At 39.8% G+C, this 27,642-nt stretch overlaps 1 protein-coding gene and 1 pseudogene across 9 annotated transcripts in view; one reads left to right on the top strand and one right to left on the bottom strand.

Annotated features, from left to right (window-relative positions):
• The window catches only part of RNF19A (ring finger protein 19A, RBR E3 ubiquitin protein ligase), a 1,069,816-nt gene that overhangs the window by 46,308 nt on the left and 995,866 nt on the right, over positions 1-27,642 (bottom strand). For 2 of the 9 annotated variants that reach the window (XR_014842872.1, XM_013996572.3), the window contains exon 1: positions 25,203-25,436. The exons of 1 other annotated variant lie outside the window; for it this stretch is intronic. The gene's annotated coding sequence lies outside the window, so the exon portion shown is untranslated. Of the gene's footprint in view, positions 1-21,496; positions 21,627-22,751; positions 24,991-25,202; positions 25,437-27,642 lie in introns of those variants that run through there. 6 more of the 9 variants (XM_013996573.3, XM_085020951.1, XM_005662947.4 and 3 more) reach the window with 6 other exon arrangements.
• Positions 15,429-16,055, top strand: LOC110260248 (MICOS complex subunit MIC26 pseudogene; annotated as a pseudogene).

Genomic DNA, 27,642 nt, shown 5'->3' with positions numbered 1-27,642 from the left:
CTTTGGACTGGGAAACAAAAAAAGGCTTTTAATAATATTAAACAGGCCCTTGCCAAATCCTGCTCTGGGTCTTCCCAATTTAAAAAAAGCTAGTCATCTTGTACATAGCTAAAAAGCAGGGGACAGCTCTTGGGGTCCTTATACAAAAGCTAGAAGTTCCTCAGCCTACAGGCTATTTCAAACAACTAGATTCTGTGGCCTGAGGTTGGCCTGGCTGCCTCCAAGCAGCTGCTGCCACTACTTTACTAGTGAAAGAAGCTAACAAGCTTACCTTTGGACAGCTAATGGAAGCCCACCCCCTCATCAAGTACAAGGGATTTTGGAGATTAAAGGCCACCACTGGCTAACTGGAGGCTGCCTTACTAGAAATACCAGGCTTTACTCCTTCACTCCCCGGAGGTAACCTTCAAAACTTGCCACAGTCTTAACCTGGATACACTGATGCCTGCTGAAAGCCCAGAACTAACATTCCTTCCTTGAAACCCTTGACCGGGTTTATGCCTGTAGGCTTGATGAAGAGGAATGGTTTACTGTTGGCAGTAGTTTCATTAAAGACGGAGTCAGGAGGGTAGGGTATGCCCCTGTGAGTACTCAGAGTGTCACAGAAGCAAAACCTCTGCCACTCAACACTTCAGCCCAGAAGGCTGAACTGATAGCCCTAACCTGAGCTTTAACCTTAGGGGAAAGAAACATTATAAATATACACACAGATTCAAAATAAATATCCTACAGATTCAAAAAAGATCACACAGATTCAAAAAATATCCTACAAGGATGCCTTGTTTTACATGCCCATGAAGCTATTTGGAGAGAAAGAAGACTTAAATGAGAATAAACTTCCCTGTAAAATTCGGAACTGAGATTTTATATCTCATAGAAGTGGCTCAAAAACCAAAACAAGTCTAGATTCCCTGGCTAACCAACTGATAACCAACTGGCTCTAGATTATCTATCGACAGAACAAGGAGGAGTATGTGCAATTGCCAACACTTCTGGTTACACACGTCATCACCTCTTCCCAGGTAGAAACCAACATTGAGAAAATTCGACAACAAGCCGCCTGGCTTCAACAGGCAATTAACCACCAATCCTTGCTATACACAGTATGAGGTGGGGGGTAGGACTGAAAACTGGTTCTGTAGTTTGTTCTCTTGGATCCTACAAGGTATCCAAAACTTTCTGGCAGGAGGTTTTTGTTTTCTCATAACCATTCTCTTCTGTCATACTGATTTTATGCTACATTTCATCTAGTGCTCAGTTGTCTTCCCCACTGTTGTAAATCTGTGGCTAAGGCTTTTCGGTCCAAGGAGACCTGGAACCAAGAGGTCCAGGCCTTCTATTCAGAGAAACATGTTAAACTTTAACCCTGAGATTAACAAAAATATACACCTAAGTAGAGTGGCTTCACAATTTTGGCAGAGGCGATACTGCCTCCACTGTCTGGTCGACACTTAGGGAAGCCCTCCCAAAGTTAATCTGGTTCTTTCCCTTTTCCAAGCCCTTTAGTGGCCATTACTGTGCTCCTTTTTGGCCCTTGTTTGTTTAACCTTTTGGTTAAGTTTGAGTTTTCTAGGCTTCAACAGTTTAAGTAAGACTCATAATGGCTCAAAGAATTCAACCCATTCCAACGAAGGGTGACCCAGGTCCCTACAGGTCCTTGGAACAGTCAGCAAGGAACTTCTATACCTCTAGGGTAAGCTAGGGTCTGCAGTCCCTGTCTAGTAGGAAGAAGTTGCAGAAGAAGAGACCTTTGGCTCCTTGTCCCTTAAGAATAAGGGGTGTAGAATCTCTGAGAGGAATGAGATAGGCTGGGATCTGGGATCCTTCGCTGCAGTGCTTGCACTTGAACAAATGTCTCCTCAAGCAACAAAATATAAAGAAACTACATGGGACTAAAAATAACTGTGTGCATACAGAGTTGGGGCAAGTTATGGACAACAAGATACAAAAAGACCAAAAAAACCAACTGCCACTTCTGAAGAGCTGGGAGCAAAAACAGAATACCTTGCATGCCCCCTGTATACACCACCACCAAAGAGGTGGGCAAACCACCCAAGCCATCCTTCCGGCCCAACCCCTGGATCTGTTCCTACCCCTTCACCCGATAAAAGGAACCAGCTTGCCCTACCCACCCTACCCCCTGCCTCAGAGAGAAAGCAAGGGAACCTATTACTTGTTTTCATGCCCCCCTGCTGTAGCAGGGACCCCAATAAAGCCTTGCCTGCATTTCTTGTCTGGCCTCTTATCAATTTTTATTGCTTAAGGAAGGCCAAGAACCCTGGTCAATAACACAGTGATAACATGAAGAAAAGCAGTGGGGAAAAAAGACAACTGAGGTTTCTTCCATGCTACGGCTAGCTTTCGGCCTCCAAATAAAAGTATGCATCTGTAATTAAAGATGCTAAAAGAGTTTAGTTACTGAAACAGAAGAGAGTAAAACACAAGTGCACCCCATATGTATTTTAAAGAGTATCTAAAATCATAAAGGAGGCGATTCTCTTAACACCAATGTCACGAGGAATTCCATTCACCTGCTAATTAAAATATGAGAAATGTCTTTTTTGCTCTTTCCCAGTATAGCACAACTCCAACAAATAACAAAGACTTTCTGCCAATTGCTGCTACACATGTCATCCCCTTGAAGAAACTGGTTGAAAAACTAGTTTTTTTATTGCTGGCAAAGGAGCCCACTCTTAACCTTTTAGTGTACTTCAATTCAAGAGTAGCATCTGAGATTGGTATTAAGGATAAAGACCTAAAAACTGCTTAACTAACCTTCTCCAGTCCACAGTGTTCCTATCTCTTTAAAGTCAAGACCTCTTTGATTCTAACTTTTTTGTACCTCTTGAGGAATGTGAGGAAGTAAGAAATGAGGAATGGCCCTAAATAAAGGTATTTCTACCACATGTGTCAAAGCTTTGAGGACCATGGAGTTTCTACTGTGGCACAGTGGGTTAAAGGATTCAGTGCAGCCACAGCTGTGGGGTAGGTCACACCTGCAGCTCAGATTCAATCCCTGGCCTAGGAACTTCCATACGCCAGGTGTGGCCATAAAAAAAAAAAAAAAAAAAAAAAAAAAAAAAGTTTTGTGGACCAAAGATTTAGTAGAAGTGCTGATAATTTCATATTGACTCATCATAAAACACATCTAATTTGACAGCATGCTATTTTTTATACTTTATACTGTATTGTTTTAAGTGAAAACATGTTCTAGATTTTAAATGTTCAGCTTATAAACACAGGATATATTAAAAACAGAAAGCTCAAATCCATACAAATAGTGGTCCATGTTTTAAGAAAAGCTGTATGCATCAGTCACTAGCTTGGCAAAAAAAACAAAAAACAAAAACAAAAAACAAAAAAAACAAAGCATTTTCAAAGAGGTAACTCAAGGGCTCATTTACAAAGGTATGGGTAGGGCTAAAGGAACCAATAGGGATGGCAAAGTACTCAGGAATCCACTGCCATCCTTCTGAAAGAAGGAGCAGGGAGACAGCAATTACTGAAGAGGAACTGTCCAATAGCAGCTGCAAGATTAAATATCCAGCTTCTCTCTTCCCTGGATCTCCAGAATCCACCAATGCTTCATATAGAAAATAGAAATCTAAATAGAAATCAACAAAGAACCTAAGTGAGGCAGTCCTCAGACTGCGTCAACCTCCTGTAGCGCACAGAGCAAGGCAGCGAAGGACAAGGAATGGGTCTATAGAGGCAAATAGAAAACATCCAGTCTGGATGTATAAAGAGAATTTGGGAGTCAAAACCTGGTCAACCACTATGTGTTATAAAATCTGAGGTAGGGTACATTCCTGAGTCTGTGATCCCCACTACAAAATGTGGGTGATACCACTTACTTCGAATAGACGTTATAAGTTAAATTGGCATGTCCTAAAATCTGCCACTAACTAAATGTTAGCTGAAATGAAATGTACGACAAGCTTTGTATCTCTAGTACTTAACACAACCTGTAGGTGCTTAATAAACACTGGATAAATTATGACACAAAACACAGAGAAGTAGAAATGAGGAATTGAGGATTCTGTTTATATCTTTGCTTTTGGCTTGTTATTGCCGTAAGGTCCTTTTAAAGTGATACAACCTTAGTACATCCAGATTTTTAAACTGTGAAGAAAAGACTCTACCCTACAGGTGCTACAGGATAAATAAGATGTGTTGAGTATCTCGACATTATACAACTTCAAGAATTACAGATTTAAACTGTTCAACCAATAAACATCTCCTAACCACAAACATTTTAGTAGCATCTACTAACCACCCGCAAGCCTAAATGATTTAAGATTCATGAAAGGGTATTTTGGAGATAGAAGGCTGGGCAGAAAAGTTTATTAAGAAATTGTTTCCCGGAGTTCCCGTCGTGGCGCAGTGGTTAACGAATCCGACTAGGAACCATGAGGTTGCGGGTTCGGTCCCTGCCCTTGCTCAGTGGGTTAACGATCCGGCGTTGCCGTGAGCTGTGGTGTAGGTTGCAGACGCGGCTCGGATCCCACGTGGCTGTGGCTCTGGCGTAGGCCGGTGGCTACAGCTCCGATTCAACCCCTAGCCTGGGAACCTCCATATGCCGCGGGAGTGGCCCAAGAAACAGCAACAACAACAACAAAAGACAAAAAAAAAAAAAAAAAAAGACAAAAAAAAAAAAAAAAAGAAAAGAAATAATTCAAAAAAAAAAAAAAAAAAAAAAAAAAAAAAAAAAAAAAAAAGAAATTGTTTCCCAAGAGAAAATCCCATTATACTCTAGAGTATCTGGTTTTGCCAAAAAATTAGATTTAATCTTTTTCAGCAAAAATTAGATTTCTTCTGTTACTTCTCAAAAAGATAAGAGAAAATCCAATTTATTGTGTTGATAAATACTAAATATAAGAGCAGAGAGTAGCTACAGTTTCTAATTTTCTTTTACTGATGTCCGACACCCACAAGTTCAGCACCTCTAAAATATGAATGTAATAAAAGTAGCATGCAAAAATACTTACTAACACTGCTGAAGAAAATGGAGAGAGGACTAAATATAAAATTTTTTTTGTTTGTTTGAAGTGAGGAGGGAATAGGTACAGAGACTTCCAGCACAGTTGCTATCGATCACTAATTCTGGCCACTAGAAAAACCTGACGCAAGTGACAGTCAAGAAAAAAGACAAAGAAATAAGACTTTCTATTCTAGATGCTAATAAACACTATTTTACATTACAAAAGCATAACAGACTACTAAACTTATTTTGGCACTATATGCTTATGTTAAGAGGTTGAGAGAAGATGAGGAATAAAGACAAAATTTTAATGATGATATATTTGGTATTATGTGTGGTTCTCAAGTGTTTATAAGTCACAACATATCACTTTCTGTAAATGAACCACATGTTCATATCCTGCTGTTGGTATAAGGCCTGTTTTATATATAAAGGAACTTTGCTATTACATGCCAAATATTTATTTTTTTAAATTATACAGCAATTTTCCAATGTTGGAATTTAAAATTTTTTGTGTGTGTTCAAATTCACATGTCTTTCTCTTTATGACTTGGATTCTATAACTATCCTGAACAATCTTGTTCACTCTAAGGTTTTTTGTTTTGTTTTGTTTTGTTTTTGGCCATGCCCATAGCACAAGGAAGTTTCCAGGGCAGGAACTGACCCATGCAACAGCAGAGACCAGAGCGACAGCAGTGACAATGCTAGACCCTTAACCTGCTAGGCCACCAGGGAACTCCCAAGATTGTATTTTTAAAATTCACTCATGTTTTTTTCTAGTACTTCTACAGTTTATTTATTTATTTATTTATTTTTGCTTAACCTTTCATACATTCCAATATTTTTTTCATGTTAGGACTAAGTAGAGATCAAAATTTGATTTTTCCCTAATTGGCTAGCCAGTTATCACAATACCACTTATTGAATAATGATCTCCTTCTACCCACCTCTGACCAATTTGATAAGCTATTTCTTGGTATATGAATTTCTTGCTCTCTAGGTCATATGGTATATGAATTTCTTGCTCTCTAGGTCATATGGACTTCCAAAATACACTCTTGAAATAAACTACCAAACTGTCTGTTCCAATTTTTATGCTTCCACTGAGGTAAGAGGTAGATGGGCCCTGGGCTGAGAAAGGCTAGGATTTGTTAGGCCAAGAAAATTGGGGCTTGTTTCTCTTTGACAGCTCAAGGAAAAAGTTAATTGGCAGGAGCTGAGCTCTACTGGAGTAGAAAGATAAGAGGACCACATCAATCACCCCCAGGGTCAAGAGCTCCCCAATTACACATGCGCATGCAGTAAGACTCCTGGGGGTCAAAAAGAGAGGGGCACCAGGCCATAAGTCTTGATACCATTCTGACACCAGCTGCTTTGGAATCCATCTTTGCTAAAAGATGTTCACATATCAGGAAGGGTCCTGTGTCCAGTCAGGTGTGAAAAATAAAACAATTGCTAAAGACCCAGAAGAACCGTCCTATATAAGTGATTCGAATCACCTCTCTGGTTGGTGCGCTCCTCATTGAGGCTGAGGCCGGCACCCGCACTCCTCTTTAGAGCGTGCATTACTTCTTTGCTTCTACTTCTTCTCTGTGTGCTCTCCCACATGCTGTACCTGTTTTCACAGTTTGGCCTCCTTGGAACATTCTAGTTTTCAACAGGGGTCAAGAATCAGAGCAATTCTGCTCTTAAGTCTCTAGTTAGTTTAGCGGCTGGGATTCCTGGTTTTCAACCAGGCTGCCTAGGTTCAATTCTTGAAAATTAAGCAGAAAATTAAAAAAAAAAAAAAAAGGAGTTCCCGTCATGGCGCATGGTTCCGACTAGGAACCATGAGGTTGCGGGTTCGGTCCCTGCCCTTGCTCAGTGGGTTAACGATCCAGCGTTGCCGTGAGCTGTGGTGTACGTTGCAGACGCGGCTCGGATCCCACGTTGCTGTGGCTCTGGAATAGGCCGATTTGACCCCTAGCCTGGGAACCTCCATATGCTGCGGAAGCGGCCCAAGAAATAGCAAAAAGACAAAAAAAAAAAAAAAAGAAAGAAAAAAAAGAAAACTAAGCAGAAAATTAAGATCTTGCTCCAAGCCATTACTCACTGCTGTCTCTCCGAGATCACTACCAGCTGGAAAAGTGCTTATTTCCTCAAATTCTCATCAATATCCTATGATATTTCAATAGCTTTTTCTAAGCGGCAAAAAAATAAGTACTTTCATTCCCACTTCTTTGATTACTAAATAAACTGTACTTCATCGTACATTTGTTCATACTTACAGCCCTCAATTTTTTCAATGATTATTCTGTTCATATTTTTTGCCCATTTTTACACTGGAACATTAGATTTATTTATTTATTTATTTTTGTCCTTTTAGGGCCGCACCAGCCATATGGAGGTTCCCAGGCTAGGGGTCGAATTGGAGCTGTAGCCGCAGGCCTACATCAGAGCCATAGCCACACCAGATCCAAGCCATGTCTGCGACCTACACCACAGCTCATGGCAACGCCGGACCCTTAAACCACTGAGTGAGGCCAGGGGTCAAACCCACAACTCATGTTTCCTAGTTGGATTCATTTCCACTGCGCCACAATGGGAAGTCCTCTCTTTGATTTTAAATCTTTTTTACTTCGTCTTAATATTTACTAATTTTGTTTTGTTTTGAAGAGTTTTAAAACTCTTCTTTAGACACATCTTTCATTACTTTATATGCTTACAAAATCCTTTCTATGGATGAGATCTGCTATCAACATATTTACCATTTCTGGTATTCTCCATTCTTTTCTTTTTTCTTTTTTCTTTTTTTTTTTTTTTTTTTGCTTTTTAAGGCCACACCTGAGGCATATGGAGATTCCCAGGCTAGGGGTCGAATTGGAGCTGCAGCTGCTGGCCTAAGCCACAGCCCCTAGGGATCCAAGCTGCATCTGAGAACTACACCACAGCTCACGGCAACACCATATCCTTAACCCACTGATTGAGGACAGGGATTGGACCTGCCTCTTCATGGATATAAGCTGGATTTGTTGCTGCTGAGCCACAATGGGAACTCCTCTTCATTCTTTATTAAAGTGGATCCAAGTTTCATCTCCTGTTTGGTGTCATTTCTCTCCAACCTGAAGAACATCCTTAAGCATTTCTTGGTGTTGCAGGTTTCCTAGCAATAAACGCTCTCAAGTTTTGTTTATCTGAAAAATATCCTTATTTCACCTTCATTTTTATGGATAGTTTCAATGAATATGGAATTCCAAGTTGATAGCTTTATCCTTTCAGAACTTTAAATAGGTCATTCCAATCCACTGTCTTCTGATCTCCAAACATTTCTGAAGCCATCCTTCACTGATATTTTGATTCCTTTGTAGCAACAGCTTTTTTCTTTTTTGGCCACCCAGAGGCATTTGGAGCCAGGGGCACATGGAGTTCTGGGGCCAGGGATCAGATCTGAGCCACAGTTGAAGCAACACAGGATCTTTTAACCCACCGTGCCAGGCCAGGGAATCACACCTGCGTCCTGGCACTGATCCGGTTTTGCCCCAGTGGAACTGTTGGTCTCTTTTCTTTTGGCTGCATTAACATTTTCTATCTTTGATGTTCAGCAGTTTGACTAAGATATGGCTAGATGTGGTTTTCTTATAATCACCCCAGTTGGGGTTTTATGAACTTCTTCAGTTTGATGTTTATTTAAACCAAATAAGTGAATTTTTTGGCAATTACTTCCTTACATATTTTTACCCTACCATCTATTTTGTCTTTTATTCCTCCTTCAACTATTCACATGTTAGTTTAAAACTGTCCCATTGGCCGCCAAAGCTCTGTTCACTTTTTGTAATCTTTTTTCTCTGTATTCTTTAGACTGGCAAATTTTTATTGGTCTGGCTTCAGGTTCATCAACTTTTTCCAATCTGCTATTAAATCCACTGAGCAAAATTTTTATTTCAGGTATTACACTTTTCAGTTCTAGACTAATTCTGCTCCTTTATAGTTTCTATTTCCCTGCTGAAATTGCCCATCTGTTCAGTCACCATGATCATGCGTCTCTCTTTAGGCCATTGAATATATTACAGTTACTTTACAGTCTGCTAATTCTGCTAATTTTAGGGTCTGCTACCATTTTGGGGTGGATGGTCTTGACACCAAAGTCATATTTTCCTAATTCTTCATATGTCTAGCGGCTGCCTATTATAAACTGGATATTGTGGATGATATGCAGTGGAGACTTTTATAGCTTCCTATTTTCTCTGAGGAGTGAGGATTTTTATTATACCTGCCAGTTATCTCTTGGCTAATAAAGTCAAACTTGGGAAGGCTTGGTTTTATGTTTTAGAATGGGTCTTCTGAGCACAAATGTTTGCCAAGCCTCTTTAGTTTGGTGGGAATTGAACACCAAATCCTGTCTTCCCTGTAGAGAATAGAAGCCAAAATCTCTAGTCAGTCTTTTCTGCCTGATTCCTATTATTTTCCATTGAGCTCCTTGGAATCTCTCATGCATGTTCAGGGGACAACAAGGTATTTCAGGGGAGTTTACCGAATTTAGGGTTATCCTACTATAACTCTCTCCTTCCTGGGATTTATTCACTCAATTTCCAGATATTCTGGCAGTCCCCAACTCCATCCCCTGACACCTTAAGCCAGTAAGACTTTAATTTTCTGCTTGATTTCCAGCTGCCCTATGCTGCATGAACCTTTCCTCAAGAGGAAAGCTGTATACACTTTGAGGGGAAAATATCCAGCAGTTTTCCAAAGGACCCCTTTACCTAAGGGCCTGAGATACAGTATTCTTGAATCTGTACATGATGCTGTCATAGGACATTTTAGCTAAAGCTTAGTATGCATTTGTTATCGCTACAATATTAACAATTATTCTACTACTTTTAAAAAATGATCTTTTAAAAGCTTCTTGCACTAATACTTGCAACTTTAATGGGTTCTAGGAATACTAAATTTGTTAAAAAGTAATCTGTATAAGCATTAATTTATTCTTTCAACAAAAATGTTCAGTGCCTATAGTGTGCCAAATGCTCTCTAGGTGGTAGATATACAATAGTGAATAAAAGAGACAAGGCCTCTGTTTTGTGGAACTGTCATTCTAGTGCACCCAAACCAAGCAGTGAACAAAGATATTTCAGATTTCCCCAAACAGAGTATAAGAGACTTTGCAAAGATATAAATTATAAGGTGATTCCTTTTTTTCGTAAGCATAATTTTGAAAGAAAAAATACTTGACTTTATATTTGGCCATATATGGTAGTCCCATAATTAAAAAAAATACTTGTCAATATCCATTTTAAAACTTTCTTTCTAAAAGACTATACATTATATGCTTTTGCCACCACTCTTATTTTTCATAGTGACAATGGTTTTCTAGAACCATAAATAACAGACAATTTAAACTGTACAAAGAGGAACCACAAGTTATCTGAGCAAATGATTTAGTATAGAGAAAATTAATTTAGCTCACTGTGCCTAACTTCAGGAACCAATGTTGGTAAACAGCAGAGGATATCCTTGAAACGTGACTTACTTTGGCCTTGCTCTTCCTCTAGTGTTAAGGAAAGGTTCCTAAGGCAGTGAAAAAAGGAAATATCTATCTTCCTAACATCTCCTGCATACAAACAACCTATCGAATTTAAATATGGCTAAGTACAGTTTAATGTAATAGTTAACTACCAAAGAAGAGAATTACTCATTAAAAGCCATTCTTTGATCAGACCACAACTAGAAGTGATGTACTAGAAATGATATATCTGCACGCAAGCTAATTTTGGCCCTAAGTAAATAGAGCTTTTGTACATCTGAACAAGAAGTTCATTAAAATAAGTCTGAGGTATTAAGTTGTTTGGATTTTTACATATGGCTTTCTCTGAACAGTATAAATCACTGAAGTTCATTATAATTTTGATATTCCTCAGAAAGGTTATTTAAATGCTTAAGGTTATTTTTAAGTTATGTCATTCATCTTGCCAAAGTCAAATGTGGAAATGTCATATTTTCCTCTAATAAATTTATTCCCCAATATAGCTGGAAGTTCAGCCACTGTGGCAATGCAGGGTATGGGCATAATTCTTCCTGTCCAAATAATATTAAAGAGATAGACTCTCTTACAAAAACTAACTTATTAAACATATCTTTATACAGTCTGCTAAGGTAAAAATATAATAGGCACAGTAATAAATTTTCAGAGGATAAAAATGATTAAAATAACAGCTAATACATGGACAGCCTTCAGAGAAATCCGTGAAATCCATACAACTGTATACTAAATTGTGAACATATGCATATTCTAGGGATAGAATCCATAGCTTTCAATTGATTCTCCAAGGAGTCTAAAATGTAAGAAAAGGTTAACTGTTACTGCTATATTGGAATTTAATTTGTCAGTAAAATTAACATCAATTTCTGAAATCTTTTCTGCTCTAGTTTACATTATTAGTACAATATTCATATTTGTTCTCATTGTTAGTTCAGCTGGAACATCTTCTATTCCTTTAGGATCTGAAGTTGTAGTTCCATCCAAAGGAGTTAAGTTTGAGGGAAAGTTAAAAAACAACATTCATCTCTAAACAAATGTCTCAGATTCATAATGCAAGATAAATATAAGGTATGAAGATGGCTTAGAATCATCCATCACATGTTTAAAAAAAATGTAATAAATAAAGGCTAATTGTTGTATATTCAAAAGTATTGATTATAAATGCATGATGAAAATACAGAGCTATTAGGTCGTCTTCACTTAAAATAGCAATTGTCACTTTTTTTTTTTTTTTTTTTGCTTTTTAGGGCCACACCCCTGGCATATGAAGTTCTCAGGCTAGGGGTCAAATTGGAGCTACAGCTGCTGGCCTGTGCCACAGCCACAGCAACACGGGATCCGAGCTGCATCTGTGACCTACACTACAGCTCACAGCAACACCAGATCTCTGATCCACTGAGCTAGGCCAGGGATTGAACCCGCATCCTCAGATACTAGATGGATTCATTTCTGCTGCAATACAACAGGAACTCCCAGAAAACATTTTTTAAGGTTTATCATACCTCATATAGTCAATAACAGTATCTCTATTTAAAATGTAACAGACAAAAAGAAGTAAAATATTTGATGCCCAATGAGAGTCAGTAACAGTGCTAGAAATACAACCTGAATGCCTTTTAATTACTGATGTCTCCTCAGAAACATGAACATGTTTTATGCAGATCCAAGAAATCTGGGTTCTCTGGATAGCTACCAAGTGGTTTTGTGGCTTTAGCTCGGCAATAACTTCTCTATATCGTATCATCTTTGGCAGAGATGATGTTTTATACTCATCTGTTTCATTTTCCTTCCACTCACAGGTAGATGCAGCCATGTGTCCAGTCCTGGCCAATGCAATGTGAATACAATGATACATGCCCTTTCCAGGACTAGTCATCCCTTCAAACATCCTTTGAGCTCTCTCTTTTCCCTCACTAGCTGACTGAATATAGTAATTCTAGTGGTTGACTCCAAGCAGGTCCTTGCGGACAGGTGAATCACAATATGGAAGGAAGTGGGATGCCCAAGTCATCCACATGGTTCTTGTATTAAGTGAGAAATTAACCTTTAGAGTGTTCTACTGTGAGATTTTGGGGTTGTCTATTTCAGACATAACTATCTTACCCAAGATAGGATAAAATGAGGTAATAACGTAGAGTAGTTTGGAGGGTGGATTTTAAAAATACTACACATATTATGGGGTAAAGATAGCATATATTTTATTCAGACATTAAAGCATGGACTTTGGAGTCACAAAGTTTGGATTCAAGTTCATATTCCAACACTAATTAGCTAGCTGTGTGACACTGGATTAAATTACTAAAACAGGAGTTCCCGTTGTGGCGCAGTGGTTAACGAATCTGACTAGGAACCATGAGGTTGCGGGTTCGGTCCCTGCCCTTGCTCAGTGGGTTAATGATCCGGCGTTGCTGTGAGCTGTGGTGTAGGTTGCAGATGCGGCTCGGATCCCGCGTTGCTGTGGCTGTGGTGTAGGCCACAGGCTACAGCTCCGATTCGACCCCTAGCCTGGAAACCTCCATAAGCCGTGGGAGCGGCCCAAAGAAATAGCAAAAAGACAAAAAAAAAAAAAGGAAAGAAAAAAAATTACTAAAACAGTTTATTCAACTGTAAAATAGGAATAACAACCTATAGTCCACATGATTATTACCAGGATTAAATAACTTATATAAAGAATCCAGGATAGAGTATGACATATTACTTTAAAATATTAGCTATAAATATCTGAGAAGATGGCACAAATATAACTAAACCATTTACTGGATAAAACTGTTTAAAAGATTATCATGCTTAAGGTTAGAAATAAAATGAAATAAATTATTGGCTCTGAAATTGGCTTTTCTAATGTAGTCTAGCCACTTGCAAGTTTGGAACACATCATTATAGTACATAAATTTCTCCAAAATAAATATAATGTTTTCAGCCTTCTTATGTATGTATGTGTGGTCTAAAATTACTGGAATAAGTAATTTCAACTAACTACTTCTAAGCAGGGGAGGTGGAGATAATTCAACAGATCATGAGCATAGCCGCAAGTCAGTTTAGGAGCACATTTTTTGGAAAGTGAATGCTTACCAAGAACTCAAACATACTACCTTGAGCTCCTAAGGTAACTTAGGATAACTTCTATGATCTCCTAGAAACATAAACTAAAGTTCAGAATAAACTATTCCCATATGCCATAAAACCTCCCCCAAGAGATAGTTCTTAAACAGCCTCACACACACACACCTGCCACATTTACCTATTTAAGCCAATTCTTGATTGGGAGATAAGAGAGAATGGTACTTTGTGGTTTCAATCATATTCATTACAAATAATACTCATTACTCAATCCATTACAAAAAATAAGAAAAAACATTATTCATTCCATTTCTCTTAAAAAATTTTTAAATATTTTAAAATATTTGGACCAGTTTGGACTAGCCCCTTCCAAGCACTCTTTGTTAAGGAGAGCAAACAATGTGCCAATAGGGAAAAGAGAAGAAAAGCACAGTGCAAAACGGGCGGTATGAGGGAGTGCCCAGAGACACGAAGACATTTTTAAATAGGTTTTTAAAAAGATATTTAGCTGTCAAAGATTTTTTTGAACTCGTTAAAACACTCATTGCTACCTATCAACAGAAGGGAGATATTAACTTAGTCTGAGATCTTAGTCAAGTCTGTCTACTTTCTGAATTTCAACTTCTTTTTTGAAAGCTAAAGTTGATTGGACAAGATAATATCTAAGGTCCCTTAGTTCTAAAAGACTATGATTCTAATTAAAAATAGACAGTTGTTATACATAGCATACTCTAGGATTAAAAGTGTATAATATTTTCTGAGATAATTTTACCTCTGTTCTTTTAAAAATATCTGCAGGCGTTCCTGTCATGGCTCAGTGGTAATGAACCCGACCAGTGTCCATGAGTCTGTTGATTCGATCCCTGGCCTTGCTCAGTGGGTTGGGGAGCTGTGGTGCAGGTCACAGACATGGCTCAGATACCATGTTGCTGTGGCTGTGGTGTAGGCCGGCAGCTGCAGCTCCAATTCAGCTCTAGCTTGGGAACTTCCATATGCCACAGGTGTGGCCCTAAAAAAGAGAAAAAAAGAAAAAGAAAAATATCTGCAAATTCTCTTAAGTGTTAGTATATTCTTTAGTCTCATTCCAGTGGAATGAGTATTTTATTTGCAAACTGAAACTTTACAAGTTTCATCATTAATCTGAATAATTCTTCTAGGACAATTACAAACATTAAGTGTTTGGGCTAATTTTGTCCTAATCATTTTTTTTCGGAAGGATTTTTTTTTTTTTTTTTTTTTTTTTGAAGCTGATTTGTCTCTTTCTCCTAAAGAATATGAGGAATGGCGGAAGAGGAAACCTCTGTCCAGGGTAAATCATTATGTGTGTGGTGTGCTTAATTTTATGACATATGTACAAAACGAGGTAGCAGAGGCTGGAAGAGATATTTGGTAGAAGTCCTAAAAGCTATTTTTAAAATTTTCTTCAAATTATAAAGTAATTCTCAGAAGGAACACTATCTCTTGGGAAAGAAGAAGCACAATAAGCAAAATCTATCTATTTTCCTTCAGATACACAACATTCATATAGCCTCTCTCTAAACATGTTCCCCCAAAATAAAATCAAAACTGAAATACAAATGAAATATTAATTCTGTAAGGGAACAAAACAAGTAGAGGGAAATTTTTTTCAAGAAAGCAGAATCTATACATGAATTACAAAACAGGTAAACAATCATAAAGGTTCATTACTGTTACGATTTTCTCATTAAGAATTCAAAAGAAACAAAATAGGTTTATAATTATAAAACATACTATACATTAGACATTTAATGATAGAAATTTAACTATAGGAAGCATCAATCTAAAGACCAATTTGAAAAATCAGCAGGGCCGAGGTAGGGTGACCCCGCCGGAGCTGCCACTGCCAGCAACATGTTCAAGGTAATTCAGAGGTCCGTGGGGCCAGCCAGCCTGAGTCTGCTCGCCTTCAAAGCCTATGCATCACCAAAAAAGGACTCACCTCACAGAGCTGCTATGAAAGTTAATGAGCTTTCACTCTACTCTGTTCCTGAGGGTCAGTCTAAATGTGTGGAAGAGCCAAGGATCCAACTTGAAGAAAGCCATCTCCATCCAATCTCTAACATTATTGCGAACCACATACAAGTTGGTGTCAGGACATGTACTCCCAAACTAAGCCCAAGATGCAAAGTTTGGTTCAATAGGGATTAGACAGCTATGAATATCTCCAAAATGCACCCTCCTGGATTTTTTCCAAGGCTTGGTATTAACTGGTTTTGCTGGGGTTGTTGGACTTCTTTTGGCTGGAGGTTCAAAAATAAAGAAACTGGTGTAACCACCTGGTTTCATGGGATTAGCTGCCTCTCTTTATCATCCACAACAAGCCCAGGTCAGTGGAGAGAAATTATATGACTAGGGTTTACGAGGATACACAGTCATAGAAGGTGAGGAAGGAGAACTTTCAAAAGCCAGAAAATGTGAAGAATTCACCTGGAAATAAGTAGAATACTCCATGCTCTGCCCATTTAAATCAGTTATAGGTAAACACGGGAAACTCCACATGGTAAAACAACAGTATTTCTACAGAAAAATGGCAGGGAATTCATTATTGAATGTAGTAAATTGGCATTTTTTCTTCAGGAAAAACTATACTAGGGCTTTTTGTTATTTTGGGTGATGCCATACTACAAGTGGACTAATCTGAAATTCTTTAACCTAGAGATAATATATAAGCCTCCGAACTCCTCTTTATCATGTTACTAACTTTTTTTTTTTTTTTTTGTCTTTTTGCCATTTCTTGGGCCGCTCCCGCGGCATATGGAGGTTCCCAGGCTAGGGGTCCAATCGGAGCTGTAGCTGCCAGCCTACACCAGAGCCACAGCAACGCAGGATCGTTAACCCACTGAGCAAGGGCAGGGATCGAACCCACCACCTCATGGTTCCTAGTCAGATTCGTTAACCACTGCGCCACGACAGGAACTCCTTATGTTACTAACATTCTAAGTTAAAAAAGAAAAAGAAAAATCAGCAATCAAGAGACAAAAGGGAACGCAAATAAGTTATGGAGATACAAAAAATGAAAAGGCTACAAACCTGCAACTATTTCACAAATATTAGTTATGCACAGGTGCATCTGTGAGATACCTATTTGCTCTTAGAATATTGCACCAACTTTATTTGGCTGTGGAACCTATCCTTCTTGTGACACTAGTGTTCCAATTTAACCTTATACTTTGTGAGAAAGTAAACTGTAGTCTAGAGCTACTCGGTTGAATATATCATTATCAGCCACATGAAGCTAAGTTTAAACGACTTAAAAACTTTTAAAAATTAAATTTCAGTTCTTCAGTTGCACTAGTCACATTTCAAATGCTCTACAACCATATGTAGCCACGAGCTACCATACTGGATAGTGCAGGTGTACAATATTTCCATTATTGTAGAAAGTTCTACTGGACAATGCTGGTCTAGCGATTATTTGATTCATCTATACAGCTAATGTGGCACAGCCAAACTCTCAGTCCTCTTTGTCCTATTTTACTTCCTAGACAAGGACTTCACCAATCACCTGGTTTCTGAATGATCACGTCGGCGTTTTTGTTAAGTTCTGCTTACAAATCTCCATTCGCTTTTCAAACTTTGCATGACATTCAAAGCCTTCCACAAGCTAGCCTTAGTCTCTCACCATTCTCCTACATAAAAATATACTCTGTGGAATTCCTGTTGTGGCTCAGTGGAAATAGTATCCATGAGGATGTGGGTTCGATCCCTGGCCTTGCTCAGTGGGTTAAGGATCTGTCGTTGTCATGAGCTGTGGTATAGGTTGCAGATGTGGCTTGGATCTGGTGGTGTTGTGGTGTAGGCTAGCAGCTGTAGCTCTGATTCAACCCCTAGCCTGGGAACTTCCATATGCTGCGGGTGTGGCCCTAAAAAGCAAAAACAGTCTAGCCAACCAACCTACTTGTTAAGCATATTAACAAAACAGTTTCATCTCTATGACATTTCCTATGTCTTTGTCTCTGCCTGAAATACTCCTTTCCATCTTCATACTCCACTTATTTAATGTTCTTTCAAGGCCCACCTCCTTTCGTATCTCCACAAGATCATTTTAGGTCAGTAATTATAGGTAAACTACTAAAAATTGTTCCCTACTTTTATTTAGAAGTTTACAATTTTCTAAATACTTCACCTAAACATTTTACTGTGATTCTTTGCTAGAATGTGGGGGGAAAGTTAAACAGAATAAAAGTAGCCAGGAGTGTGTCTCTGTGTGGTGCCGATTACAATTTTTTAAAGGGTGATCAGAGTTTACTGAAAAGATGACAGTTAAACAAAGACTTGAAGAGAGTTAGTCATGTGGAAATCTGGGGAAAGAGCACCCAAGGCAGAGGCAAGAGCCACCACAAAGGCCCTAAGGTAGGAATGTGCGTGGCATGTTCACGGAATATCCCAGAGGCCAGAATGTGGTCAAAGGGAAATGAGCAAGACAAAGAATATATCAGATAAGTCAGAATGTTATGGGGCCAGGTTGCATAGGGCTTTACAGGCCACTGTAAGAATGTATGGCTTCTATTCTATGTGAGAAGTGAAAATTTATAGGGCTTCTAAACAGAGATAGTTTATAATATGAATAATTTAAAAGGATGTTAAGAATAGAATGGGTAGGAGGAGTTAAGGATAGCAACATGGAGAAAAGTTTAAAGGCTACTACAATACTCTAGCAGCAAATGATGGATATAAGATATGTTTTGAAGGTAGAACTGACAGATTTTCTAATGATTTCCAAGGGGATTTGGGCCTGATAAATCAGGACAGAAAGAGCTTTCCACTGAAATGTAGAAGGCTTGTGAAAAGAACAAGTTTTAGGGAGGAGCTAAGAATAGGGGTCTGGAGTTCCTGTCGTGGCACAGCGGAAACGAATCCTACTAGGAACCATGAGGTTTCGGGTTCGATCCCTAGCCTTGCTCAGTGGGTTAAGGATCTGGTGTTGCTGTCGCTGTGGTGTAGGCTGGCAGCTGTAGCTCTGATTAGACCCCTAGCCTGGGAACCTCCATATGCCACGGGTGCGTCCCTAAAAAGACCAAAAAAAAAAAAAAAAAGAATAGGGTTCATTTTCAGACATTTAAGTTTGAGATGCCTTTTATATCTCAGGTGAGAATACACATCCAAATACCCATATGACAAGCCTGGAGCTCAGGGAAAAGTCTGCCCTAGAGCTACAGTTCTGGAGAGTTCCTGCTGTGGCACAATAGAATCAGCAGTGTCACTGGGACGCAAGTTTGATCAGTCCCCATCCTGGCACAGTGGTTTAAGGATCTGCCAGAGGAAGATCCAGCAAGGGAGAAAGATAAAGTGGAAGGAGAACCTTTTCAAAATCACACCTTCACAAGACAAAATGTATTGGTCTATCCCTATACTTATGCCTTCTCCTAAATATAAACTGTCCTAAGAAGTCAAAAACAAATAGGAGCAAACTGGGAAGAGGAGCAAGGGAAGGACGGATGTGAGAGACAATAACAATGTATCTTACAAGATATAAACTATTTCTCGGGCTTGTTCAAACTTGAGGGTATTAAGACACTTCCTCTGATATTTCTAAGAAAGGATCAAAATTCTAAAGGAAGGGCTGTCTAGTCTCTGATAATCACAATGCATGGTACAAAACAAAGATAAACACAGATCTTTTTACTTTTCCCTGTATATTAGTTTCCCATAACTCATTACCACAAAGTGGGTGACTTAAGACAACAGAAATGTATTTTCTCAGTTCTGGAGGCTAAAAGCCTCAAATCCAGGAGGGTTACAATCCCTTTTGGGGTGGCAAGGGAGAATCCATTTTTTGCCTCTTCCATGTTCTAGTGATTACAAGCACTCCTTGGCTTGTGGCCACATCACTTCAATCTCTGCCTCCATGGTCACACTGCTTCCATCTCTTATGTGTATCTTCCTCTCTTCTGTCTTAAGTTTCCCCTGCTTTTCCCTTATAAAAACAACTTGTCATTGAATTTTTATCCACCCAGATAACTCACGATGATCTTCTCAAGATCCTTTATTCATCTGCAAAGACTTCTTCCAAATAATGTATCATTCACAAGTTCCAGAGATTAATACGTGAACACAGCTTTTTGAGGGCCACGATACCGCACACTATAGGATTCCAGAAATTTTTTTAAGTACATCAGTAAAGTGTGTTATGCTTATGTAAAAAGCCAAAGGACATTCATCTATAACTTTACAGTCATTACTATTATTTATTTATCTTTTTAGGGCCACAGCTGCAGCATAGAGAGATTCCCAGGCTAGGGCTTGAATCAAAGCTGTAGCCACTGGTCTGTGCCACAACCATGCCAGATCTGAGCCACATCTGCAACCTACAGTACAGCTCACAACAACAAAGGATCCTTAACCCACTGAGCAGGGCCAGGGATCGAACCTGTGTCTTCATGGAAACTAGTCATATTTGTTCCAGCTGAGCCATGACAGGAACTCCCTATTACTATTTCTTTTTAATGAAAAGATACGGCTATAAGAAGACATCCATTTGATTTAGCTATATACTTGATTTAGCTCTGTTTGGCTATGTATAACTGCTTGCCAGGTAACCAATGCAACCCCTGATCTGGATAAAAGAATCAGTCATTGTGCTCTACAGTAGATATCTTGTGATGACAAGCTTTTCTAAATGGTTGTTTTACTTTCCCCACTCAAATGCCCTTAATCAGTACAGCCCTCTATTTCCAGAGGACTTATTACACAATTTTGATTTAAGGATGCCTTTTTAAGTGTTGGTTATTCATACAAACAGAAACTGAAGGCTAAATTAATTCAAGCAATATTTAAATAGATCAGATGTTTAAAATCTGGAGCAGAGCTAGTCAGCTCTCCTGATTCATTGTGTTATAAGAACATCTTGTATTGATTCATTGTAACTTATTCCAAAGCGGAGATAAACAGAACCTCCATATGCAGTAGCCTCATGGGTACTTCTTCCTTTTGTTTTTACACTGAGAGTTGCTATGACAAGTTACTAATAATGAAAAAATCTCTTTTGCAACAGCCTTGTCTGAGTAGTTCAGAGTGTTTCAAAGACATAACTTACACTAATCAAATGAAATAGATGACAGCACATTCTCCCTAATTTTATAGACGGGGAAAGAGAGAGAGGCAGAGTGATTTGGGATAAGTTGTATAACCAAGAGAAGTCAGATATCCTGACTTTCCATTCAAATCAGTAACTATAATTCGATGACATCTGTGCTTCTGTATTTAGACTCAAAAGACATGTTAGAAAAAGACTACCAAAGAAATACAAGAATTTCTGTGGAAAGGAACAAACGTTTCATGTAAAAATGCCTCTAGAGCTGTGCTCCACTGTAACCACATAATGGATCAAAGACTTAGTACAAATAAAAGAATGTAAAGTCACTCATTAAAACATGCTGAGATGATAATATTTGGGATATGCTGGGTTAAATAAAACATACAACAAAATTAATTCCCCTGCTTCTGTTTACTTTTTAATATGGTGAACAGAAAATCTTAAATTACATTTATGACCTATGTTATATTTCTATTAGATAGCCCTGCTGTAAAGAAAGTTAGGAAATAGTTACCTGACAATATATAGACTTTATTCAGTTAGCAAATACTTATCCAACACCTATCATTGCCAGGCTTTAAGCTAAGTGCTGTGTGAACAAAGAGAATGGTCCCTGACATCACAGAGTTTACATGATCTTCTACACTTCTACTGCACATTTCTTATGTACCATCTCATTTGCGGTAAATGCATAAGAATAACCTAAATTAGAATACTTTACCTTAGGGAGCAAATGCCAATACGTGACTTAGAAATCACAAAATATAAACCATTAGGCCATCTATTTTTGTGATACATTATTTACATTATTATGTTATATATGATTTTTCTGTAAGCCCAATACGGTCTCATTTCCAATAGCTTCTGGTTTCTTGTTCCTTACCTCTAACTAGTTTGCTCCCTCCTATGGTTCGCTTCTACCAGAATGTCTCTTCAACTGGCAGTCTTGCTTGCCATTCACATTACAACAGGGCTGTTTATTATTTCCAGGGGTCTTCAGAGAGGGACAGAGGCTGAAAATGTTAAGTGTACATAATTTTAAGGGGCCGACTTCAGGTTTTTTTTGGACTCAAAACTAGGTTTTGAAGTTTTGGGGGGCTTAAACAAACTAGGGTGATTTCTGAGGATTTTATTTCAAAAGTTAATGCAAACTTATTTGAGGGCTAAAACAACTCCTCGTTAGTTTTGTCCTATTGACGCTTTCACATAAGAAAACTCTCCTGTGTAAAATTTCAAAAACAAATTAACAAGTAGCATTTCTTAAGAAATGACTTGTAAAACAAAATACTAAATAATATTGATAGGACAAGAATGTATAATGTTTTTTAGGCTAATGGCATAGATTTCAATAAGGTGTTATCAATAAACAAAACAGCCGTTCAGGTTTTATTGACAGTTACAGAGAGAGCAATAAAAGCAAAAACTATTTTATCAGAAGGTGATAAGAAAGTATTACATATGATAGCTACTGAGAAATAAAGTACCCAAGTTTTGAATACCCAAAATGACTTCATTGCCCTTTTTTAGTGGGATTCTACCAGCATCTGAAATACAGATGTGTTTAGCAAAGGAATATTATCCTTCAGGCTTTAGCTGTTAAATACCCAGTTGTTTCAATATTATACAAAGCTAACAAAAACTAATAGTTCATGACTTCAAAATAAAAAAGAAACAAAGAAAAATAATAATTACTTTTGATTGCAGAAAGAAATCACCCAAGGAAAATTCAGGTGATCTCCATAAGTAACTAGATTAACACTTTTCTAAAAAGGAATCAACCCCAAACCTCTTTAATTAAGGTAAAGTACTTCATTATATGGTCATAGGTCCTTTGAGTCGTCATTAAACTACTAGTACTGGTTTGCCAAACACAATGCAAATGCAATCAAATATAAATTTAGAAATACAACTTATCTTCACCCTTCAGCCCAAAATGGCCTAATTTTTTTATATGGGCTTCAAATGATAAAAGAGCATAAAGCTTAGTCAGCACGAAACTGGGCTGCATTTGACAATTAATTGTCACTTGTTAGTAGCATCAGAAAAACAAGTAATAATTCTTTAAGATTTCCTTCACAACCTGAGAATATAAGGAGGCAACTCATATATAAATGCAACAAAATTTATCCCCAGCTTACTCTCTGCCCAGCATCTGACTGAGGAATTTCATGTATTATCACAAATACTTGTTTTCCTTTTCCTCCTTGAAAAATTCAGAAAACTACACATATTTCAATCCTCGATGCCCTACAAATTGGGTAGATGGAGGTGGGGGACAGGCAAGAATGATTAGAAATCAAAGAATTTCTGTGATAAATCTAAATAAGTGTTTACTATAAAATCAGAACGTGCAATAATACACAAGAGATTCTTTCAAATGTTAAAAGAGATTGTTTCAAATTACCTATATTTAATTCCATCTACGACCCCTACAAGAATTGTATCATTGGTTCTGATTCCATTAAAGAGAGGCGACCCCAAGTGTCTTAACTCACAACTGCAAAAATATTACCTTTTGACTTCCTCTATTTCAAATTTGTGAAGTGCATTTGTTTTCCACTAAGATGCTGAAGTATCTTTAAAAACAGGTACTAATCTTAGTACTTTTCATATGTTAGGTAGAAAAAAACATGGTTTCACTTAGTCAATTAGAAGGCACCCAAAATTCTACAGGTCACCACAAAAATTTTTAAAAATCCAATACCAGTCAGATGTCAGTAAAATGAACTGTTCTTTAAACTCTAATGATCAACTGAAGCATCATCCAAGTAAAACAACACTATTTCAAGTAGTTACTATTTGAAGACTAAGAATTGAGTCGTGTTTCAACTCTTAAAATAATGTTACAGTTAAAAGTCAATCTTACTGGAATCCTCCTGGTAGTCACAGATACTGAAAAAATACACTAACATCAGTTGCCAAATATAATTTTTTCCTCGGAAATAAAATAGTTTCTGAGGACACATGAAGTTCGCTTATACTGTATACGGTCATTTGAGAATATTAAACCAAGAAATAAAAAGGGTTTTGTTGTTACATAGTTTGGTTTATTAAGTCCTAAGACTGAATTCTAAATCTTTACCGTGGGATTCCACATAACAAGCAAAGGATATTTGAAAATAAGCTTTAACAACAGATCATAGCCGTCTTCTAAATAGAAGTATTTACATTTTGATTCAGTTCTGACAGCTGTGTATTAAGGAAGTATAAACAGGCAAATATAGTAATAACAGCTTGACTGATAAAGAGAAGTGGAAGGATGGTCATTAAGATGGTTAATGGCATAATTGAAAACGAAATTCAGGCACACCGTCAGACTTCACATAACCAAAAGGTCGAAGAAATAGGATGAAATTTAAAAATACACATGTAAATATAAATCAAAAAGACAGCCATGTTCTTACAAAAAAAAAAAAAAAAGCGGGGGGCAGGGGGGGGGAGAAAGATCACAGACATTTTAACGCAACCGGACAGAAGAAAGGATTGCTTTATTCCTCCACTGTTTACTAAAATACTACCATTTCCAGCCAATACCTGGGCTTGAAAATTGCAGTGGCACTTAAACGCTGTCCTTTGCAACGTCCACCCAACAGGACGTTCCGCAACCTTCTGAATAGTAAATATTAACCTGAATAAAGCATCGTTCGTATATTTCTATGCTCACGTACCCATGGGAAAAAAAATTAAGACCTTTCTCCCATATATAGCCCTAACCCTTCTCTCCCCTCTTTTATTTACTGCCCTTGTCACGAGGTTAATGAACCCTAAAGTTATTTTCCTTCTCCCCATTAATGAAAGCGAAGGGGGAGGGGAAAGCAACAGCAGAGGGCAACCCAGACGATAGGAAAAACGGGAGATGAAAAATAGCGGCATTACTAGCTGGATGTAGGCTGAGAACTACCTGAAGGTCTAGCGTGAGGGGAACAATCGTGGAAGAACTACCCCCCCCCTTCAGAAATACTTTACCCCAAGACTACACCATTTTTCGTCTGTTTAATTTCTGCTTTTGCAGGGAGTGGCAGTTCTCACGGATGAACGTTCCCCGGTGCGCGCCTCCCTTCTCCCCCCGGGGTCCCCGGCCGCAGGGGTTTGGGGGCGCTGGCCCCGGCGCCGAATTTGCAGCGAGGCCCGGAAATCGGTCCCGTTAGAGCAGATTTCACCCATCAGGAATGCGCTCCGCCCCCGCCGCCTCCCCGCCGCGGCCGCCCTCCGCATAGACTGCTCCAGGGTCCGGGGACGTGCAGGAGGGGAGAGCTGCCTCGGCCCGTCACAACACCGCCTAGTCGGCCGCCGTCGCCCCAGACTGCCCAGGCCGGGAGGACCGGGCTCGGGGCGGATCCCAAGCCTCGCCTCCGCCCGCGCCGCTGAGAGGACGCCAGCGCCGGGTCGGGCGGGGGACGCGGAACCCGCCCGGGGCCTGACCCAGCCCCGCGCGGAGCAAGAGAAGGGGAGCCTATCCCCAGGGATTTCCGAATCTATTTTCGTCCGGGGGAGGGGCGCGAGGACAGTAGCCCGAGCGCCCCGGGTCGGAAACCGGAGCCGCCCCTGCCCTCCAGCTCTCGGGCGCAGCCTCCCGTACCCGCCCGTACCTTCAACTCCTCAGCGGGGCGGCGGGCGCAGGGCTGCGGGCGAGCAGGCCGATCTCCTGGCGGCGGCGGCAAAAGCTGGAGGAAGTACGGAGGACGATTCCTCAGACCCGCCGAGGCGCCTCTCAGCTGGGGCGGGGGGGACGGAGAGGAGGGGTCCCGAAAGCCGCTTTCCCCAACTCCTCCTCCGCAGTTCTGTCTTGACGGCTGTTCCCGGGAACCAGCGCTGCAACTGCCATTCTCCCCCTCCCTCAGCCCCCCGCTGTCTCCGCCCCCTCCTCCCACTCCTTCCTCCCGCCCCCACCTCGCCCCGCCCCTGCCCTGCGCACCGCCCGCGTGCCGTGCGTCATGGCGTCACGCCCACTGAGTCCGTCGCGGGCGGCTCTGGGACTCTGTCTTTCGCTTGCGCACGTTCATCCCGCGCCCGTCCACGAGCGCCCCGCCTGATACTCAGGCGGTCCGCTGTGTGTCCCCGGCGCCTCCTGCTTATCGCTGGCGCGGGGCCGTCTGCGGCACTTCCTGCCGCTCAGCCCGCAGGACTTGGCCCGGAGCGGGCCGGGCTGTGGGGCAGGTGTCTTTTCCAAGGACAGGTGGGGGAGGCTAGAGCTGCTCCCGAGGCGAAGAGAGATGCTGGCCTTGGGGACCCCGGCTTTCGGCGTTCCGCACGCCATTCTTTCCTTTGTGTTACGGTTCACTGTGAGATTGGCAGCGCCAGGGAGAGCAGGGCCAGGATGCTGCAGCGAGTTTCTGCCCCTGTCTGCGAGGAAATATCCTTCCCCGAGTGTGGCGACGCCCCCACCTCTTCGTTCTTTCAGAGTTAATAGACCGCATCTTTCCCCCGGGGCTGCCGGGAGCAGCACTTAGCCACAATTTAATACCATATGTGAGAGTGATATCACAAGTCGCTTAAGTATTCAGAATTCATAGTTCAGTCTTTTTTGATACATTCTGAATTACTTTAATCCAGCTTTATCTGTTCCATTCCCTTATATCCTTTAAGCCGGTCTACCCCTACCTTCTTTGAATTTTTTAATCTACACACAACTGGGTATCAGTTCTTCTTAGTTGAATAAACGCATTCATTCCATTCCTTCTTAGCTGATTTCAAGATTTAGTCTCTCTTTGGAATACTGAGAAACAGGAATGTGATAGATGCTGGACAGAATGTCCTTTTGCCATCTGTTACTTAACTAAATATATCACCCTATCAATCCTTGTTTTAGTGTGTCTAATTTAAATTAGAAACAAACCAAGGAACTGTAGTCTCTCAGAGGGTACTTAGTATCGTTGGTAACCCAGTAAATGTTTACCAATTAGAAAACTAAACAAGCTAGGTAGTTTAGGTCTAAGTAACTTTGACGAAGAATCTTGAAATAATGATGGGTATGCTTATTTTCACTTATCAGAAGTTTTTTTTTTTTTTTTTTGTCTTTTTGCTATTTCTTTGGGCCGCTTCCGCGGCATATGGAGGTTCCCAGGCTAGGGGTCGAATCGGAGCTGTAGCCACTAGCCTATGCCAGAGCCACAGCAACGCGGGATCTGAGCCGCGTCTGCAACCTACACCACAGCTCACGGCAACGCCGGATCGTTAACCCACTGAGCAAGGGCAGGGACCGAACCCGCAACCTCATGATTCCTAGTCGGATTCGTTAACCACTGCGCCGCGACGGGAACTCCTTTTTTTCAATTTTATTTTGTAAATGTCTCTTGCATGACTTCATTTTTTATTTTTATTTTTTGTCTTTTTGTCTTTCTAGGGCCGCACCAGCACCATAGGAAGGTTGCCAGGCTAGGGGTCCAGTCGGAGCTGTAGCCTGCCTATAGCAGAACCACAGTAACGCGGGATCCTAGCCGCGTTTGTGACCTACACCACAGCTCACAGCAAGGCTGGATCCTTAACCCACTGAGTGAGGCCAGGATCAAGCCTACATCCTCATGGATGTTAGTCAAGTTCATTAGCCGCTGAGCCACAACGGGAACTCCTATTTTTTTAAAATTATAGTTGATTTCACTTATCACAAGTCTTAAAGCTGCAATATGCATTCAAATAGCATTCAATAGCATTATTTGAAGGCAACCAACAGTATATTCAAATAATGTAATCAATGGGATACTTTAAGCCTACCAATAGTACAAGAATAGTAAGTTAATTGGATATATAGAATCTCACCCATACATGATATAATCTTTCTTGGGAATATATCAACATGTTGAACATCTCAGAACAGATGGGGCATTGGCTTGGAAGGGAGTTTTGAGTAAAATGGCTCTGCTGAGTGGAAATGGACTTGTATTCTACATAGTTGTCATAATTTCCAGAGATACCTTTTCCTAGTTTTCTTCTTGAAAACTGCAAGGATTTCCTATTCTTCACTGTAGCAATATAAATCTATTAAGAAACAATCTATCAAATATCTCACCTCAAGTATCTCCCACAGGCACT

This window comes from Sus scrofa, chromosome 4 (genome assembly GCF_054392235.1).
Source record: "Sus scrofa isolate SSC_HxYL_T2T_F1_AM1 chromosome 4, Sscrofa_HxYL_maternal_Yorkshire_Landrace_v2.0, whole genome shotgun sequence".
NCBI classification, from domain to species: Eukaryota; Metazoa; Chordata; class Mammalia; order Artiodactyla; family Suidae; genus Sus; species Sus scrofa.
The sequence above is the reverse complement of the archived record's forward strand: the minus strand, read 5'-3'. Positions and strand labels throughout refer to the sequence as shown.